Raw genomic sequence first — 13,683 nt, forward strand, 5'->3', positions numbered from 1 at the left:
TATGAAAATCTGAGTAAAATGGACCGTTCCAGACATTGTTCAGAAGAACAGCACACTGGCACCACCACCAATGGCCCAATTTTTCTGCCCCTGTTTAACAGGGGCATGTAATCACAGCAGGGCCCGTTCTTGCACCCAACAGCAGTAACTGTGAGGGCTTACAGTGTTGTGGCACCACGACAACCCAAGGCCCAAATTTTCTGCCCTTGTTTAACAGGGGCATGCAATTACAATTGTTGATATAATATTTCACAGCAGGGCCTATTCCTGCACCCAAAAAGAGTAACTGTGAAGGCTTACAGTGTTGTGGAACAACCACCACCAACCACGGCCCAATTTTTCTGCCCCTGTTTAACAGGGGCATGTAATTACATTTTTTGATCTAATATTTCACAGCAGGGCCTGTTCCTGCGCCCAATAAGTGTATCTGTGAGGGCTTACAGTGTTCTGGTACCACCACCACCAAAGGTCCAATTTTTCTGCCCCTGTTCAACAGCTTCATGACCACCTCACGCCGATATACGTCGGCAGAAGGGCACATACAGACAGAATCGTTTACCTGTACATTGCACTTTAAGAGGCAGTGCGGGCGTCGCATGACCGCTCAATTGTCAGTTAAAGCGATGCAGTGCCAAATCGCAAAAAGGGCCCTGGTCAGGAAGGGAGTAAATTCTTCTGGGGCTGAAGTGGTTAACAGGGGCGTGTAATTCCAATTTTTTTATATAGTATTTCACAGCAGGGCCTGTTCTTGTGCTCACCAAGAGTAACTGTAAGGGGTTACAGTGTTCTGGTACCACCAACACTTAAGGCCCAATTTTCTGCAGAATATAGAGTATATAGGGCAGGCCATATAGTATATATACTGCTATTCAGAGTATATAGTGCCTGGGGGTGCCGGGCTCCCCTTAATATCCATATCAGACCCAAAGGGCCTGATAATGGACTGGTAGGGCCCATGCATTTTTTTAAATGGTTTTCATCTATATTGCTGGGACCTGACAATACATTATAGCCGCGAGTAGTTTTAAATTAAATTTCAGTTGGAAATGTAATTTTGCTGTGGAATTGTTCTAAACATGGGAAAAATGCGCTACTTTAACCAGTTGCCGACCGCCGCACGACGATGTACGTCGATAGCATGGCACGGGCAGGCATATTGGCGTACATGTACGTCCCTTGCCTCCCGCGGGTCGGGGGCCCGATCGGGCCCCCGCCCGGTGCCTGCGGCGGTCGGTATTCGTGCGGGAGCGATCCCGGACGAGGGGACGGCCATTCGTTCATGGCCACCCCCTCGCGATCGCTCCCGACGAATAGGAATCCCCCGTGACATCACTTCCTCTCCTGTAATGTAAACACAGGAGAGGAAGTGATGTATTCTCTCCTCCGTGTCGGTATTTTTCGTTCCGACACGGAGGAGAGCGGATCGGTGAGTTGCACCAACACTCTACACACACAGTAGAACATGCCAGGCACACTCACACCCCCCCTTTACCCCCCGATCACCCCCCCAATTACCCCTGCCCCCCAGTCACAGTGACACCAATGTCATTTTTTTTTTTTTTTTTTTTTTTTTTGCATTGGTGTCATTTGTGACTGTAATAACTGTTAGGGCAGTTAGAGTTAGCCCCCTTTAGTTCTAATGTACCCCCCTAACCCCCCCAATAAAGGTTTAACCCCGTGATCACCCCCCGTCGCCAGTGTCACTAAGGCTGGGTTCACATTGCAGCGGTTTATGAGAACGAATGTGATTCGCACCGCACTGCAGTGCAAATCACATCCGATCTCTGTGCGATTCGAGTTCAGCCATTCGCCGCACCCGCCGCACCCGCCACACCCGCCGCACCCACCGCAAATTCGCACGGGACCCTTTTTTTGGCTCGCAGCAGAATCGGATCGCATGGGTGTTCACACCATGCGATCCGAGTTTGCAGATCGCACTGCGATATGCGTACTGATCTGGGGGTGTCAGTAACATTTCACTGACACTCCCAGCAGTTCGCATAGGGCAGTGTGAACTGCCGCCGGGAGGCATGCGATGCGGGAACCCGCCGCGGATTTGCGGCGTTTCCGCATCGCTCCAGTGTGAACCCAGCCTAATAAGCGATCATTTTTCTGATCGCCGTATTAGTGTCACAGGTGACGCTAGTTAGGCAGGTAGGTATTTAGGTTCGCCGCAGCTTTTTATAGCGCCGGGGACCCCCATATACTACCGCATAAAGCCCCCTGATTGCCCCCTAGTTAACCCTTTCACCAGTGATCACCATATAACTGTTACAGGTGACGCTGGTTGGTTAGTTATTTTTTATAGTTTCAGGGCACCCGCCATTTATTACCTAATAAAGGTTTAACCCCCTGATCACCCGGCGGGTGTCATTTGTGACTAATAACTGTTAGGGCAGTTAGGGTTAGCCCCCTTTAGTTCTAAGGTACCCCCCTAACCCCCCCAATAAAGGTTTAACCCCGTGATCACCCCCCGTCGCCAGTGTCACTAAGGCTGGGTTCACATTGCAGCGGTTTATGAGAACGGATGTGATTCGCACCGCACTGCAGTGCAAATCACATCCGATCTCTGTGCGATTCGAGTTCAGCCATTCGCCGCACCCGCCACACCCGCCGCACCCGCCGCAAATTCGCACGGGACCCTTTTTTTGGCCCGCAGCAGAATCGGATCGCATGGGTGTTCACACCATGCGATCCGAGTTTGCAGATCGCACTGCGATATGCGAACTGATCTGGGGGTGTCAGTAACATTTCACTGACACTCCCAGCAGTTCGCATAGGGCAGTGTGAACTGCCGCCGGGAGGCATGCGATGCGGGAACCCGCCGCGCATTCGTGGCGTTCCCGCATCGCTCCAGTGTGAACCCAGCCTAATAAGCGATCGTTTTTCTGATCGCTGTATTAGTGTCACAGGTGACGCTAGTTAGGCAGGTAGGTATTTAGGTTCGCCGCAGCTTTTTATAGCGCCAGGGACCCCCATATACTACCGCATAAAGCCCCCTGATTGCCCCCTAGTTAACCCTTTCACCAGTGATCACCATATAACTGTTACAGGTGACGCTGGTTGGTTAGTTATTTTTTTATAGTTTCAGGGCACCCGCCATTTATTACCTAGTCTCACTAGTGTACCCCTAAATTTAGGGGTGTCTACTTTCCAAAATGGGGTCATTTGGGGGGGGTTTGTGCCATCTTGGCATTTTATGGCCTTCAAAACTGTAACGCCCTTAGAAAGCCTGAAGGCGGTGCTTGGTTTTCGGGGCCCCGTACGCGGCTAGGCTCCCAAAAAGTCCCACATATGTGGTATCCCCGTACTCAGGAGAAGCAGCAGAATTTATTTTGGGGTGTCATTTCACATATGCCCATGGCATGCGTGAGCAATATATCATTTAGTGACAACTTTGTGAAAAAAAAAAAAAAAAAAAAAAAGTTTGTAATTTTCCCGCAACTTGTGGCAAAATATAAAATATTCCATGGACTCAACATGCCTCTCAGCAAATAGCTTGGGGTGTCTACTTTCTAAAATGGGGTCATTTGTGGGGGTTTTGTGCCATCTTGGCATTTTATGGCCTTCAAAACTGTAATAGGTAGTGAGAAGTGAACTCAAAAATGTACGCCCTTAGAAAGCCTGAAGGCGGTGCTTGGTTTTCGGGGCCCCGTACGCGGCTAGGCTCCCAAAAAGTCCCACATATGTGGTATCCCCGTACTCAGGAGAAGCAGCAGAATTTATTTTGGGGTGTCATTTCACATATGCCCATGGCATGTGTGAGCAATATATCATTTAGTGACAACTTTGTGAAAAAAAAAAAAAAAAAAAAAAGTTTGTAATTTTCCCGCAACTTGTGGCAAAATATAAAATATTCCATGAACTCAACATGCCTCTCAGCAAATAGCTTGGGGTGTCTACTTTCTAAAATGGGGTCATTTGTGGGGGTTTTGTGCCATCTTGGCATTTTATGGCCTTCAAAACTGTAATAGGTAGTGAGAAGTGAACTCAAAAATTTACGCCCTTAGAAAGCCTGAAGGCGGTGCTTGGTTTTCGGGGCCCCGTACGCGGCTAGGCTCCCAAAAAGTCCCACATATGTGGTATCCCCGTACTCAGGAGAAGCAGCAGAATTTATTTTGGGGTGTTATTTCACATACGCCCATAGCATGTGTGAGCAATATATCATTTAGTGACAACTTTGTGTAAAAAAAAAAAAAAATTTTTTTTTTTGTCATTATTCAATCGCTTGAGGCAAAAAAATAAAATATTCAATGGGCTCAACATGCCTCTTATCAATTTCCTTAGGGGGTCTACTTTCCAAAATGGGGTCATTTGGGGGGGTTTTGTACTGCCCTGCCATTTTAGCACCTCAAGAAATGAGATAGGCAGTCGTAAACTAAAAGCTGCGTAAATTGCAGAAAACGTACCTTAGTTTGTAGATGTGACAACTTTTGCGCAAACCAATAAATATACAATTATTGACTTTTTTTTTACCAAAGACATGTGGCTGAATACATTTTGGCCTAAATGTATGACTAAAATTGAGTTTATTGGATTTTTCTAATAACAAAAAGTAGAAAATATCATTTTTTTTCAAAATTTGCGGTCTTTTTACGTTTATATCGCAAAAAATAAAAATCGCAGAGGCAATCAAATACCATCAAAAGAAAGCTCTATTTGTGGGAAGAAAAGGACGCAAATTTTGTTTGGGTACAACATTGCATGACCGCGCAATTACCAGTTAAAGCAGCGCAGTGCCAAAGTGTAAAAAGACCTCTGGTCATTTACCAGCAAAATGGTCCGGTCTGAAAGTGGTTAAGCATTATTAAAATCACTGCTCCTGAAAAAATTGTCGATTTTAAATAAAAAAAAAAAATCTTTTAATCTAAAAAATCTAAAAGGTTAAATTAAAGTCCTAGGTGACTTTAACATTCCAATCGATGTTAATACTGCTACTACTTCTAAACTACTTAATCTAACCTCCTCTTTCAACCTAACACCATGGACACAAATCACCACTCACTCCAACGGCAACACTCTTGACCTCGTATTATCTCATTGCTGCACTCCCTGCAATCTCTCTAACACACCCTTTCCTCTCTCTGATCACAACCTTATCCGTTTCACACTCTTCTTGTCTCCTACATCCTATGCTTTTAAATTTCATTTTGTCCTCTAGAAATTTAATTTTGCTGTGGTATTGTTCTAAACACGGGAACAATTTGCTACTTTACGGACATACTAAGGACATCCCCCAGGCACAATATTTAAAGTAATATTTCATTTTTATTTTTTCACTTTAAGTATTATTAAAATCACTTCTCCCAAAAAAACGGGTGTTTTTAAAAAAAATATTTGCATTGATATATGTCCTCTGGGGCAGGACCCGGGACCCCAGACACTTTTTATGACAATAACTTGCTGTGAACCGAACCGAGGGGGTGTTCGGCTCATCCATATTCACACGTGCCAGTTGGTCAACTCCATGCAACACAGATGTGAAACAGTTCTCAGAAACAGTGGTTATACAACGAAATATTAGTTCACTGATTCACAGGAAATCAAAATCTTTGAGGATTGTTTAGTTCATACAGAAAATGTTTGAGTTTGTAAAGAAAAATGCAGACACCGCTTTTTTTTTTTAAACATAATATTCCTCTTTCTTCACTTTCTGTAAAGTAATAAAAAATTTTAAGTATTTTTATATATGTTTTGATTTAGACTGTGCAGTGTTCCTTTGCAGTGTTGCATTTGTGTGCATGGAAACGAAAGCTACTATAAGGATTTTGTGCTTTACTCACTTTTTTAAACACACCGCTATTATTTTTAACACAACTGTACATGCTTTTTCCAGGTAAGCGACTCAAAAAAAATTGTATCCAAAAAGAGCCAAATGATTAATGGTACAATGTTTAACATATACATAATATCATATAAAATGTTGTCTGTTAAAAATCATGTTTATTGAGACACTAACAAACAAAATGTAATAAAGTGCTATGCATATGTTGAATTTTGGGGTATTGGTTATTTTCGGAGATAATATAATGGGATATGGGATGTATTGCAAGGCAATTTCAACATACCTAATATATACTGTAATCAAAAATATTGTAATTGGAGGCAGCGAGACAACTCACTGTACAGGTTTCCTTTCATCCCCTGATCAAGTGCTCCACTTTTCTGTATCTCAAAATCCCGTAAATCTGACAAGAAGATCAGTAAATAGAAGTAAAATACATCTCCTAATAAGCAACATTGAAAAGTTGTTAAGCAACAGTTCATAAGGACAGGCACATTTAGAAATAGTCACAGATTACATTTCTGCAAAGTTAAACTAAAATTAAACTTTAATTACGGTATTATCTGTCCTTTATAAAGCGAACAGAAGGTGACTATGTCATTCACAGTCATTGAACATAATTTCCGAGCATAATTTATTTGAGCGCGTCTCAGGACACCAGAGACCAACAGATACAACCACTTGTTTGCAATTAACTACCAACGATAGCATAATTGATATGAGGAAATTTATAGATCTACATTGTTAGAAGATTATACCGAAATGACTTTAGATTGAAAAGAAGATTATGGATGAGAACAGCAGCAATGTTCCCTTCTGTGTTTATTAATCCAAGGACATGTTGAAATATAATAGCTTGACAAGATTATGCTGCTGATATTAAGCATCATTATTATGGAGGTATCTTAGTACAGGATTATTATTATTTTTTATTTATTTTTATTTGCTGCTGCCTCTGTTATCTAAATGTTTTAGTTTAAATTGTGTTCAGTAGTGATGGACGAACTTCCGACGGGACGTTTCGCGAACGCGAAACGCGAACGGACACAAACGTTCGCGAAAACGACCGTTCGCCGCGGGCTCCATTGACTTCAATGGGAGGCGAATTTCGCAAACCTTTAGGTCGAATTTGCGGCCACGGGGTAATTATTAGGGGGTAGCACGTAGTCCCACCACCTGGACAATAGCATAATACATGTATGAGGTGAATTTGGGATCGATAACTACAAGCATTTTTTTTTTATTTGGGAAATTGTTCTGACAATTCAGGACTATGGAGCTAATGAAGGCAATGGAGGAGAGGGAAGGTCAGGGACCAGGGTAGGCAAACAAGAGGGTGCAGGAGATACAGAGCACTGACAGCAGCACCGTAATACAGAGCACTGACATCAGCACCGTGACATACAGCGCTGACAGCAGCTCCGTGACATACAGCGCTGACAGCAGCTCCGTGACATACAGCGCTGACAGCAGCTCCGTGACATACAGCGCTGACAGCAGCTCCGTGACATACAGCGCTGACAGCAGCTCCGTGACATACAGCGCTGACAGCAGCACCGTGACATACAGCGCTGACAGCAGCTCCGTGACATACAGCGCTGACAGCAGCTCCGTGACATACAGCGCTGACAGCAGCTCCGTGACATACAGCACTGACAGCAGCTCCGTGACATACAGCGCTGACAGCAGCTCCGTGACATACAGCGCTGACAGCAGCACCGTGACATACAGCGCTGACAGCAGCTCCGTGACATACAGCGCTGACAGCAGCTCCGTGACATACAGCGCTGACAGCAGCTCCGTGACATACAGCGCTGACAGCAGCTCCGTGACATACAGCGCTGACAGCAGCTCCGTGACATACAGCGCTGACAGCAGCTCCGTGACATACAGCGCTGACAGCAGCTCCGTGACATACAGCGCTGACAGCAGCTCCGTGACATACAGCGCTGACAGCAGCACCGTAAGCAGCCCCAGGAGGAAGTCAGCACAGCACAGGGATGGTGTGATCCCCTCATAATAAGAACCCCCAGGAGGAAGTCAGCACAGCACAGGGATGGTGGGAGCCCCTCATAATAAGAACACCCAGGAGGAAGTCAGCACAGCACAGGGATGGTGGGAACCCCTCATAATAAGCAGCCCCAGTAGAAATATGACACCGCTCAACCTCTTCAAAGAGGAGGGTAGGGGCATATAGTACGGTGTGCTTTTTTGGGTCAGGGAAGTGAGCCAAATGAATTAAGAAGGTCTGTGTGCTTGATTCCAAAAATTGTTTATAGACATATACATGGTCTACTGATCACATGTGTTGAATTCCTCCGAGATCCATGCCTCATTCATTTTTAGAAATGTGAGGTAGTTAACACTGTCGTGAGCTAGGCGAGTACGCTTATCGGTCACAATCCCCCCTGCTGCGCTGAACGTCCTTTCGGACAGGACACTGGATGAGGGGCAAGCCAACAGTTCGATTGCAAATTGGGCAAGCTCTGGCCAGAGGTCAAGCCTGCCCACCCAGTAGTCTAGGGGTTCATCACTCCTCAGAGCGTCCACATCGGCCGTTAACCCAATGTAGTCGGACACCTGACGGTCTAGGCGTTCCCTGATGCTGGATCCGGATGACACCTGTCGATGGGTCGGCTGAAAGAATGACCTCATATCCGAAGTCACCAACACATCTTCAAACCGGCCTCTTCTTGCAGGCGCTGTTGGATTGGTACCCGCAAATCCTTCTCTGGGAGTGGGAATTGCTCCTCTGCCAGCGCACGCAAAAGCAGAATGCAGCATTTCTCGAAGCAAGGCCTGGAAGTGCTGCATTCTGACAGCCCTCTGCGACGGCGGTAACATTTCCGCCATTTTGTGTTTGTACCGGGGATCTAAGTACGTTGCCACCCAGTACTGGTCCTTGACCCTCATGCTTTTTATACGGGGGTCCCTATTAAAACACTGGAGCATGAAGGCCCCCATTTGCACTCAAGCGGAAGGTATGTGGTGGTGGTGGTGTTGTTGGTGGTAGTGTCTTTGGGGGTGCACATAGCAGAGAGTGAAGAAGAGGGTGCAGATCGAGAGGATGAGGAGGGTGCAGAAGAATAAGGCTGAGTGAGCCACTCAACCAAGTCTGGTGCGTCCTTTAAAGTAATTGAACGCACCTTCTGCAACTTCCCACTTTGGCTCAAGGCTGTTGCTCCTGCCCTACCCCTACCACCCCTGCGGAAGGGCCTGCCTCTTCCTCTGCCTGTCATTTTTTAAATCACCCTGTGACAAAACTCTTAGTCCCTATACCGCTGAAGGACTGCTGCAGTATAGGGCAGCGGTCAGCAGTAGTGCACGTCAACCCTATGTATTGTGGACCGATAGCGGTCCTTACAGAACAGCAGACTGTACTGCACTCAGGCCTATGTACCGTAGCACCCTATACCAAGTTACCAGTCCTTATAAAAACTTTTGTGGACCAAGCAGGTTGTGTGTTAGTGTTTAGCAGACTGTGCGTCAGTCCCTATACCGCTGAAGGACTGCTGCAGTATAGGGCAGCGGTCAGCAGTAGTGCACGGCAACCCTATGTATTGTGGACCGATAGCGGTCCTTACAGAACAGCAGACTGTAACGCACTCAGGCCTATGTACCGTAGCACCCTATACCAAGTTACCAGTCCTTATAAGAACTTTTGTGGACCAAGCAGGTTGTGTGTTAGTGATTAGCAGACTGTACGTCAGTCCCTATACCAATGAAGGACTGCTGCAGTATAGGGCAGCGGTCAGCAGTAGTGCACGGCAACCCTATGTATTGTGGACCGATAGCGGTCCTTACAGAACAGCAGACTGTACTGCACTCAGGCCTATGTACCGTAGCACCCTATACCAAGTTACCAGTCCTTATAAAAACTTTTGTGGACCAAGCAGGTTGTGTGTTAGTGTTTAGCAGACTGTGCGTCAGTCCCTATACCGCTGAAGGACTGCTGCAGTATAGGGCAGCGGTCAGCAGTAGTGCACGGCAACCCTATGTATTGTGGACCGATAGCGGTCCTTACAGAACAGCAGACTGTAACGCACTCAGGCCTATGTACCGTAGCACCCTATACCAAGTTACCAGTCCTTATAAGAACTTTTGTGGACCAAGCAGGTTGTGTGTTAGTGATTAGCAGACTGTACGTCAGTCCCTATACCAATGAAGGACTGCTGCAGTATAGGGCAGCGGTCAGCAGTAGTGCACGGCAACCCTATGTATTGTGGACCGATAGCGGTCCTTACAGAACAGCAGACTGTACTGCACTCAGGCCTATGTACCGTAGCACCCTATACCAAGTTACCAGTCCTTATAAAAACTTTTGTGGACCAAGCAGGTTGTGTGTTAGTGTTTAGCAGACTGTGCGTCAGTCCCTATACCGCTGAAGGACTGCTGCAGTATAGGGCAGCGGTCAGCAGTAGTGCACGGCAACCCTATGTATTGTGGACCGATAGCGGTCCTTACAGAACAGCAGACTGTAACGCACTCAGGCCTATGTACCGTAGCACCCTATACCAAGTTACCAGTCCTTATAAGAACTTTTGTGGACCAAGCAGGTTGTGTGTTAGTGATTAGCAGACTGTACGTCAGTCCCTATACCAATGAAGGACTGCTGCAGTATAGGGCAGCGGTCAGCAGTAGTGCACGGCAACCCTATGTATTGTGGACCGATAGCGGTCCTTACAGAACAGCAGACTGTACTGCACTCAGGCCTATGTACCGTAGCACCCTATACCAAGTTACCAGTCCTTATAAGAACTTTTGTGGACCAAGCAGGTTGTGTATTAGTGTTTAGCAGACTGTGCGTCAGTCCCTATACCGCTGAAGGACTGCTGCAGTATAGGGCAGCGGTCAGCAGTAGTGCACGGCAACCCTATGTATTGTGGACCGATAGCAGTCCTTACAGAACAGCAGACTGTACTGCACTCAGGCCTATGTACCGTAGCACCCTATACCAAGTTACCAGTCCTTATAAAAACTTTTGTGGACCAAGCAGGTTGTGTGTTAGTGTTTAGCAGACTGTGCGTCAGTCCCTATACCGCTGAAGGACTGCTGCAGTATAGGGCAGCGGTCAGCAGTAGTGCACGTCAACCCTATGTATTGTGGACCGATAGCGGTCCTTACAGAACAGCAGACTGTACCGCACCCAAGCCTATGTACCGTAGCACCCTAGACAGACCAAGTTACCAGTCCTGATAAAGAGCTTTGTGGAACAAGTGAGTTGTGAATGATTAGCAGACTGCAGCAGAAGGGCAGCAGTCAAGTATAATATTCTTTCTATATTTGGAAGAAAGAATATTATACGTGTACAAGCCTATTACCGTACCACTGATACCAGTCCTGAAAAGAACCTTTGTGGAACTAATAGTAACAGCAAGTCTTTAAAATTATCCTCACTGCCTGACACACTGCTTCCTGCCTGTCCCTATACAAATTGGCAAAAAAGAGTAGGCTGGAACGATTAGCTGGAATAGCTCTTTTGTGGACCTGATAGTAACAGCTAATGATGATGATGATGATGATGATGAAGAAAGACTAATCTGGCTGAGCTGTCCCTAAAATAGCAGCATACAGCGCTCTGTCCCTTTATCTAAACTGACAAAAGAAACTCAGGCTGCTGACCTAACACCTATACCAGTCCTGAAAAGAACTTTTGTGTACCAAATAGCTAGCGTTTTCTCTGTCCCTACTCCACACAGGATCCTTTCCCTACAGTGACAGAAGAAAGAATGTAAAATGGCCACCGGATCGGGTGTATTTATAGGTTAGGGGGAATGTCCAAGTGTCCATGAGCTGTCATGTCTCAATTGGTTGTCCTGTAACACATGATAAACGTGTCACGAAAGGTTAAAGTTCTTGTATACATTAAACACGTAAGTCCGCCGGGGCGAACGACGGAAAAAGGCGTTCGAACCCGCGGACGGCGAAAGTCGGAAATTCGCCGCGAAACGACCGCCGGGCGAAACGTTCGTCCATCACTAGTGTTCAGTCACTTAATCGATTGTAACTCTTAATGACCTCATGAACTTCGGCATACCAGACCTGCCCGTCAGCAACTTGCTTCTGGAACCCCCGTGATCTCATTCCTGTAGTAACATTATTACATCTATCCATCTTAGCTGGTCCTTCTCCTTTTAGCTTAAACATTTTCCAGTATTAGAATTTTCTCAAGTGAATCTTCTGTTTCCAAAGTGTTAATGTTTTAGCTTCAATATGAATCTTCGTAAACAATCTGGTTTTATTTTCTGAAGTGTTGATTGGTTTCATGATCTTGCAGTACCAGATTTATAATTAATTCCCCACTGGGACAACAGCCACCTCTTACTGCCATCATCTAGTTAGCCATTGGAAGCCATGTCAAAATAGAAATCCTGTCATTGGTGAGACTGAGAACTTCTGAGTAAATAAAGTAGAGGAAATATTCACCTGTTTCTATATGACACTCTCTTGTCAACTGGATTTTTGTGCTTGAGGGGAATTGTACTGGAAGAGATGTTTATTGCTGGGTTGATATTGATGCTATGAGGGAATGTTTATTACTTGGGAGCTTAGGAGTGAATGTTTATAGCTTGAGATGTTGTATAGCTGTGGAGGTGTTGATGCTAGGGACCCTAAGGGCAGCCATAGATGGTTTGAATCTAGCCGAACCATTAATGCGCAGGCTGAATGTACCAAATTGATTGATCAATCAACTTCGGTACAACCAGCCTGCCAGATTAGCTTGCGCTTATCACAAGTGGCTTCTATAGCTGCTAGCGATAATCACTGTCAATGGCTTGGCAGGAGGGATTCCCATGTCAGCACTGTCTGTGTTGATGGGGGAATCATGCAAATTTCTTCTTGCAACCCATGTTTTTAGGAAAAAAATTGCACCGTATATGACCGGTCTTAGTGTGCTACATCTTTACCCTCCTCAGGGTTCCCAAGGGTATTCCAGGTCTTTTATAATCCTAGTGATGTTCCTGTGGGTTTATGAATATATTATTCGTGCCAATGCAAGAGTCATCATTTATAGGTGTAAAGCACATTTTTGAACACTCAACTCTGAGTAAGAATGCAGCCTGAGGTTGAAACACCAAGGCCAGTGGAGGGATTGGTGGAGTGGCATGGCAGACACTGAGCGGTTAGTAAGGTAGATGAGTCTGGCAGCAGCATTCATGATAGACAGAAGAGGAGAGGGGAGTTGCAATAGTCAAGGCACGAGTTAAAAAGAGAGTGAATGAGTAGCTTGGTGGTTTCATTTGTTAAAAAGAGGTGAATTGTTGAGATGTTATGGAGGTGAAGTGTACAAGCTTTTGACAGCAATTGGATTTGGGGCCGAAAGGACAAGTCACAGTCTAGAATTACACCTAGTACCCTGGAGTGAAGGGAGGTCCTGATAGTTGTATTATTGATCTTGATGGAAAAGTCATGGAGGAGGGCATGAGCGGAGAGAATATTATCAGCTCAGTTTTAGAGAGATTTTGTTTAAGGAAGTGTTGTCATTTAGTAAGATAGCAATAAGAGAGGAGACTGAAGGAGTGATGTGAGGAGTAGTGAGATAGATTTGGGAGCCAACGGCATAGAGATGGCATTGGAAGCCGTGGGAAGTGACCAAGAGAAGGGGTGTAGATAGAGGAGAGAAGGGGTCCAAGAACAGAACTTTTGGTGACTCCATACAGAAAGAGGAAGACAGGAGGAGACAGAGTTATAGATAACACTGAAGGAGCGCTGTGATAGATTCTTGCACTAAATTCCCCCTGAAAAAAATAGCTGTGTGCTTCTCGATATGGGGGGGGGGGGGGGGGGGGTAGTGGGCACTGCTGCCTTTAGACGCATTGCAGAACAAGTAACAGTAGGTCAGCAATAGGGAAAGATCAGCTGCAGGGAGCCCACATGCAATATTGGTAACTCAATTT

This window comes from Lithobates pipiens, unplaced genomic scaffold, assembly GCF_037356315.1.
Source record: "Lithobates pipiens isolate NorthernLeopardFrog02 unplaced genomic scaffold, aLitPip1_a1.2 Scaffold_16, whole genome shotgun sequence".
Lineage (NCBI taxonomy): Eukaryota > Metazoa > Chordata > Amphibia > Anura > Ranidae > Lithobates > Lithobates pipiens.